The sequence below is a fragment of the Lygodium microphyllum genome, chromosome 15, assembly GCF_053477565.2.
Source record: "Lygodium microphyllum isolate KBCC chromosome 15, Lygodium_microphyllum_v1.1.10, whole genome shotgun sequence".
Lineage (NCBI taxonomy): Eukaryota > Viridiplantae > Streptophyta > Polypodiopsida > Schizaeales > Lygodiaceae > Lygodium > Lygodium microphyllum.
This window is the reverse complement of record NC_141149.1, coordinates 36,357,513-36,364,596: the sequence shown is the minus strand read 5'-3', so window position 1 is coordinate 36,364,596 and position 7,084 is coordinate 36,357,513. Positions and strand designations below refer to the sequence as shown.

At 39.6% G+C, this 7,084-nt stretch overlaps 1 pseudogene; it reads right to left on the bottom strand.

The window, feature by feature from the left end:
• Nucleotides 1-4,335: 4,335 nt before the first annotated feature.
• LOC148024429 (uncharacterized) lies at nt 4,336-5,002 on the bottom strand (annotated as a pseudogene).
• Between the last annotated feature and the right edge of the window lie 2,082 nt (nt 5,003-7,084).

Genomic DNA, 7,084 nt, shown 5'->3' with positions numbered 1-7,084 from the left:
TCTGTATAACCATAGTATCTGATATACATAAGGAAAACCGATGTAGCACCTTGCACGCTCTCTCAATCCATAGCTTATGAGCCCTTTTCTGATCATTTGTCGGATTCCTTTCATACATTTTAGGTTGAGCCTCATTACCTGTATATAAGTCCCAATAGGCTCTGCTAACCAAAAAATTCTTCATACGAAACTTCCATAAAGAAAATTTTTTATTGTCCATCCTTTCTCCCACAGTTTGAGTGATATTGTTCGTGCCTTGAGCATTTTCCATAGTTACAGCTTAGGTATTTCAGTGATGTATATGACCTGTAGGTATATGACTCCTTTTCCTATAGTTCAGGACCAGTTTCCCACTATTCAGGACAATTTGTTGTAATTCAAGACAATTTTCATGACAACCTGCTTGCTATAAACTATATTTCAACAATGAAAAAACACAGTCAACTGAGCATAAACCAAGCTCAAATCTGTTCAAAACATTCTATGGTAGTGGCAAAACATCTCACCAACAAACTATGTCCCTACAAGTATCAATGTTTGTACTATATGCAAGTAGCAGCACCAAATACAGCTAGCCCACTGCTATAACCAACAATATTTTCTCTATTAAAAAAAGAGTATTCAGACCTCAAAATAGCCCCAAAACATCTCATTCAGTTGCCACTCTATGCAGGAGTTGATACATGTCCAATCGATCAGAATATATTGCATGCATGTCAAGTGAAGATGATAGGTATCCTTCATGCAAACAATAACCAGTCAATACCTTGGTATAACTAGCAACAAAGCAATCCAAACTTTGGACTTTCAACACTCACAATATCCCAAAAAGCATCTACTACTCAAGTGGTATGATCCAAGCATTTGTCACTAGCAAATAAGCACCACAAATGCTTCAACCTTATATGTATATTGTTTCCAAATTCAGGACAGCAACCAGTTCACTATTTTTAGCCTGCAAATAAGCTCCAAACTTGAGAATTTAACACTCCAATATCATGCTCAAATGCATGATAATAAGGGCATATACATTATTAGGATGAAAGGCACCAGTGCCCTGGAATCACTTGTTGTTTACTGCAATAAACAGCCACTCTACACTGGTCTGTGCTAAATATCTCAAAATCTTTGAGGAATTTGAAAAAACTTTTTTTGCAAAGTTGTAGACCACATTAAAATGGTCAAGAATCACGAGCCGTTTCTCCAAAAACCATTTCTATACCAAGATATAGCTTTTGCAAAAAAAAAGAGATGCAAGCACAGTCTCCTTTGATGATTCTTTCTTCAAATCTGATGTCTTGATGTCAAATGGCCACTATCAAGCCTTCAAGCTTCAAGCATTCAAGCTTTGATACCATGTTGGAAGAGAGGAAGAGAGACAGAGTAGAGCGGAAGATGAGCCTCAGCTCATTGTTGTTCTTCTTCCATTATTCTTCCATCATACTAACTGAAAGAGACTTACACACATAGGTATAACTAACCAAGATTAACTATGGTTAAGTCATTGACTACACTGACTTATTGAATGTCACACATGTGTACAACTGTATCTAGCTAATGTCAGTCACACACATAAAGATAGACTGACTAAAGAGTAATGAGAGCTTGATATTCTAACAGTAGAGACAGAAACCGAGCATGCAAAGACCGAGTGGAGCAGTAAAAAAGAGCAACACGAAGAGAAGTGATAGAATTCAACCACCACTATAGAACCAAAATCACACCTCTTATCTACTCTAATTGTTTATTGAAAAATCTCAAACCTTACTTACGACACCACGACTTGAAGTAACAAAAAAAAGCTCCATGCATGCTCAATTTTGATAATTAAACCATATGATAGAGATTAAAAGACCCGAGGTTATCAGATTTTTGAAACCAACCCATATAATGCTCATAGTCTTAGCACAATAGTCATTGTCTTAACACAACACCAAAATCTCAATACACTTCACACCATCTCTTCTCCATGCTCATCATCTACAAAACAACATCCCACTCTTCTCTCTTTGTTGGTTTTTGTCTTGATTGTATCATAGGAGGCATCCTTTCTCATCTCCCTTGCAACTTCCTCCACATAGCATGGTAGTACACTACAATAAGAATTTTATAAACTGCATTTCATTAACATTTCAAAGCACATGGCAAAAACTCACACACAAAAGCATATCATCCTAGAGTGCATATAATGTCCTAAATAAGACAATAATAGTAACCTTTACAATCCATGACAAAACACAAGTCAATAGTAGTAACCATACTAATCAAAAGGGCAGCCATATGCATCATCCACTGGCTCACTCTCTGAAATCTCTTCGTCTGAGCTGGACTGATCTCTAGTACCTGTAGAAGGTCCCTCTACCAAAGGTTGTAGAATGCGACCAACAACGTCAGGGTCACTATCAAAAGAATAACAAGGGCGGCTAGATGCGATGCATGCACGCATCAAAGGGGTTGTACCACTACCCATCTCCAAAGCCAATCCTTTGGGAGGACAAAGAGCCTCTAGAAAGCATCGCACAAATCCGACACTCCATTGCACACCTGAGCTGAAATGTGCCTCCTCACCAGCCTCCAATACCCCCCCATTATCTGGCAAATAGTGACGAATGGCATGCCGTAAGAACTGCACCCCATGATCATGTCATAATGCGGCACTCTCCTAAAGACATAAAGAGGCCATGTAGCCTCAACATCATAGCATGTAAAAGTAGAATTCATCCATCTGTCACACAATAATGACAAAAAATAGAGACATGTCACGAACTAATCAAGAACAACAAAGCACCACCAAGAAAACTAAGTGTACAATAACCATGTCAAATACATCTACGGCAAAACCCTCAATCGTAACCTCATCCACGAAGGCTAAGTCCTCAACTATGAATCTATGCACAATTGCCAACTCACACCGCGGGGCATATTTCTCCACCCATGAGGGAGAGTCCCTTGACAGAAAGAAATACTTTTTAAACATTGACAATTACCCAACAATCTTATTCACAAGTACCTAACAATCCTATTTACATATTTCTGACTCAACGAATCACCTGAAATGGAGGAAAGACAAACAACCCATCCTGAGTCTGCCAAACAAGCTGCTACCACTCCAAGTCAATGCCGAATATGATCCTTTAACACCTTGTTCCACAATGGAACACTGCCTCGTCCATACGTAGAGTCCATGGGAATATCCAAGAGCACAAAGTCAGCAATCCATGCCACCATCTTTTTCTTTTTCTTATACTCCACCCCCAATTTATTGATTTCACAATAAAATGTATGGATCTTTGCATAATCCTCATTTCTAATAGAGGATGCAAAATCCTTACCCATAGAAATATAATCTCCACATCCAAATGAAAAGATTTTAGTGATCCAAAGAATCCCCCCCTTGTATGGACAAGAGTGGCACATACTCTTTTTGGGATGGTGGTCTAGGACGTGAGGATGGACCTAAATAATCACGCCAAGTATAATGAATGAACAACAAGCATAACATACAAAACAATTGACTTGCATATATCAATGAACAACAAGCATAACATACAAAACAATCGACTTGAGTATATCTATAAAAAGAAGCATACCACTATGAAAGCTACCATGCATACCAACATTGAGTGGTGGTGAATTGTCATCAACAAAAATTTCACGATCTAAAACAAAAAAAAAGAAGAAACATAAATCTTTATTTTACAAGGAAGTTATGTAAAGTATCTAGCATAGAGAGCTAGCCTTCTCTAAGTTGCATGAGACATGAATATGCAAAGTGAAATAAGTAAACGTCACATGTACTCTATGTCTCACTAATTTGAGCTCGCTTGCCCTTTTGAGCTTGCTTGCCTCTTTGAGCATGCTCACCCCTTTGCGCTTCCTTGCCCCTTATTTGATCACCTTCAAAACCACTTCTTTGTTAGAAAAGTAAAGCTTAATGAAAGAGAGGAGACAGTTGTGGAACCCACTTTACCTTGACTCAGATAGCCACCACTTGCACCCTTTCCCTTTGATTTTTGCCATTCCTCAAACTTAGCTTTCTCACTTGGCAATACATGGTGTGAGGGCATGTCAATCCACCAAGGGCGTGTCTCAATCTCAAATGGTGAGAGAGCAATCATAATCTCCCCATACATAGTGGGCTCTTTGTTAGTGATATCCACCCATGTTTTACAAGCCTTGGGAAAATCAACAAAGCAGCTTGAGGTCTCTCAAGTGCAAAAAATACATGGAATATTCAAAGATAATTTATCGAAGTCAACACAAACTACACATTGCAATGTCAAACAAAAGGCATTAAAATAGAAAACCAACCGATAGAGCAACCAAGCGGCTTCATCAAGATGGGATTGAATAGGTTGATCCTCCTTTTTTTTTAAACTTGTCTTTAGCACCAATTTTCTTAATGTTGCCAAAAATATGTTTTTTTCCCTCATATTGTATGGATGCGAAGTAAACATGAAGAGATGGCTCATCGGGAAAATTAATTGGATGCTTTGTGGTAGCTATTATTCTTATCTCTTGCTCCAAAGAACGAAATGCATTATTTTCTATCATGTCTAGCAACAATTCCTTAGACAACCACCTACAATGATAGAAATAATGAAAGGCACAAAAACATGCAAAGCGAATACAATTTGTTTCGATGAAGCATAGAGATAAAGCAAGATAAGTGAAAAACTCTTACGCTCTGAACTCTATGTTTGTTGATGGCATACCATGGGTATTTCGTATAGATCTTGAACTCTCAAAAGCAATCTCAACCAAGTTATCTTTTTCTCTGCATTGATGGAAGAGATTGCTATCAAATTCAACTTTTCAATACCCACAATGGTGTTCGCTCCATCAAATTGAAGAGAAACAAAGTTTCTCTCCATTCCTTGCCAAGGGATGGATTAATAATATTCAAAACCTAATAGATATACCAAAACCATTTCATATTAGTAGGAGACAAACACAACAATAATAATTTTAAACAAATCAAACATTGCAATACTTTTTGCATACGATCAGTGTACTTTCGTCGCAACTCAGTGGAGATCTCCTTTTCTTTTTTAAAGCCCTCTCCTCCACACTTAGAACTTAAATTGTCACTTCAGCTACTTTGGTCCTTACTTCCTTTTGAAACTCAACCTACAAAATTTTGGGGAAATCATTGCATAACATACTTTTTAATCCTCTCATAACAAGAAAGAGCCCAAATATATATCTACCTAGTAAACAAGTTGGGCCAAATCCTCTCTAGCCAGTGGATACCATGGGGGTGAAGTCTTTGATTCAAGCTTCTTTTTTGCTTCCAAGGTTTTAGCCACATTATTAGGTTGCTCTCGCACATAGGATTTAATGTCACACTCACAAATATTTGTAGCATTGACCAATTAAGATTTGTGACTATAACTGCATGCTCATTCAAGCTTTTTAAAAAAATAAAAGTTTAATACATATGCATTTAATGAGAAGGATCACAAACGCATTGTGTTTTGAGAGGAACTTACTCATTCATGCGAAGAAAGCAAGCAAGCAAGGAGACATCACTAAGTCTAGTTGGATCAACACACCCGCACTCTCTTACACACACCTTGAGCCTCACACCACTCTTCTCTTACTGCACACACACACACACACACACACTCTCTCTCTCTCTCTCTCTCTCTCTCTCTCTCTCTCTCTCTCTCTCTCTCTCTCTCTCTCTCTCTCTCTCTCTCTCTCTCTCTCTCTCTCTCTCTCTCTCTCTCGTGTCACCATACACAAACACACGCTTGGTGTCTTATACACACACATAATTCCTACACGCACGTTGCCGCTTAGCTTAGCAGCTCACACACACACATGCCTCTCTCGCTTATGCTACTCATCGTCACACCCTCACACTGTTGTCCCATGCTTTGCCCAAGCCTTCCCACTCGCTCTGCTGACCAGCACACACACACACACACACACACACACATACACACACAGGGCAATGAGACCTTAGCCCCTCACCACCAAGGGCAAGAAAGCCCATACACCAGCGTATGGGCTTTCTTGACCTTGGTGGAAAGGAGCTAAGGGGAGTGCATATAACATGGAGAAGAAGGGGCCACAGTTCACCTAGCATGTGGCGGTAGTGTAGAAGAGGTTCACGGAAGAGGAAGGTGGGGCATACTAGGGTCTTGACTAGGGTGGCACAAGGAGGACAAGGTGCCTACAGCAACAACTGAGGTGCAAAGACAAAGGAAGACAAGGTATATGTGTAAGAGTAGTAGGGGTCTTGTTTTGAGATAAGTAAGCTTTGTACAGCTGAGATGTGTTTGTAAGGAGGCCTGTCTCATTTAAAAGGGCACTTGTAGTCCATGTGGAAAGGTGAAAGAAGTGTGTGTGTGCAGGTTTAAAAAAGGGGAAAGAGCGAGCGAGTCATTAAGGACCAAGGGCAAGAAAGCCCATACGCTGGCGTATGGGCTTTCTTGCCCTTGGTGGAAAGAAGCCCTTGGCAGACATTGTACACATTATCCTCTGCAGACTGGACCCATTGACGTACCCTCGTACACATCACACAGAGCATTCCAAGACACATAGGAGTCTTTTCCTCTTTTCTGAAAACATCACAACATCCCTTTCCTTATTGCCATGAAGGGCAAGAAAGCCCATACGCAAACTATGGGCTTTCTTGCCCTTGGTGGCAAGAAGCTCTTGTGTTTTCACTCCTTCCTTATGCACATTATTAACTTACCAAGACAGGTTAAAGAATAACATAAACCAGTACTCACATGTTTGCTTCCCCAACTCTGGGTTCGTTGCTTTGACAAAGACCTATTGACAAAGACCTACATTTTTGGTTCTTCCTTGTTGCCAGTATAAACCTTTCTTGCTTATTTTACCTGTTCACCTATGTTTAAATGAAAAGTATTCAAATGAAAATTAGTGGATTAAGGGTAGCTTGGTGATAAGTTCTTAAAGGAAACTTCACACCTGGTGCTTAGGCTTAGGCTTGCTTGCTCTTGGTGAGTATAGGTCCTAAGAGCAACTGTGTACAACAAACATCTCATTGCCCTTCACACACAGGAGACAGGAAAACCTCCTTGAAGATGACTACAATGACCTTATCCTT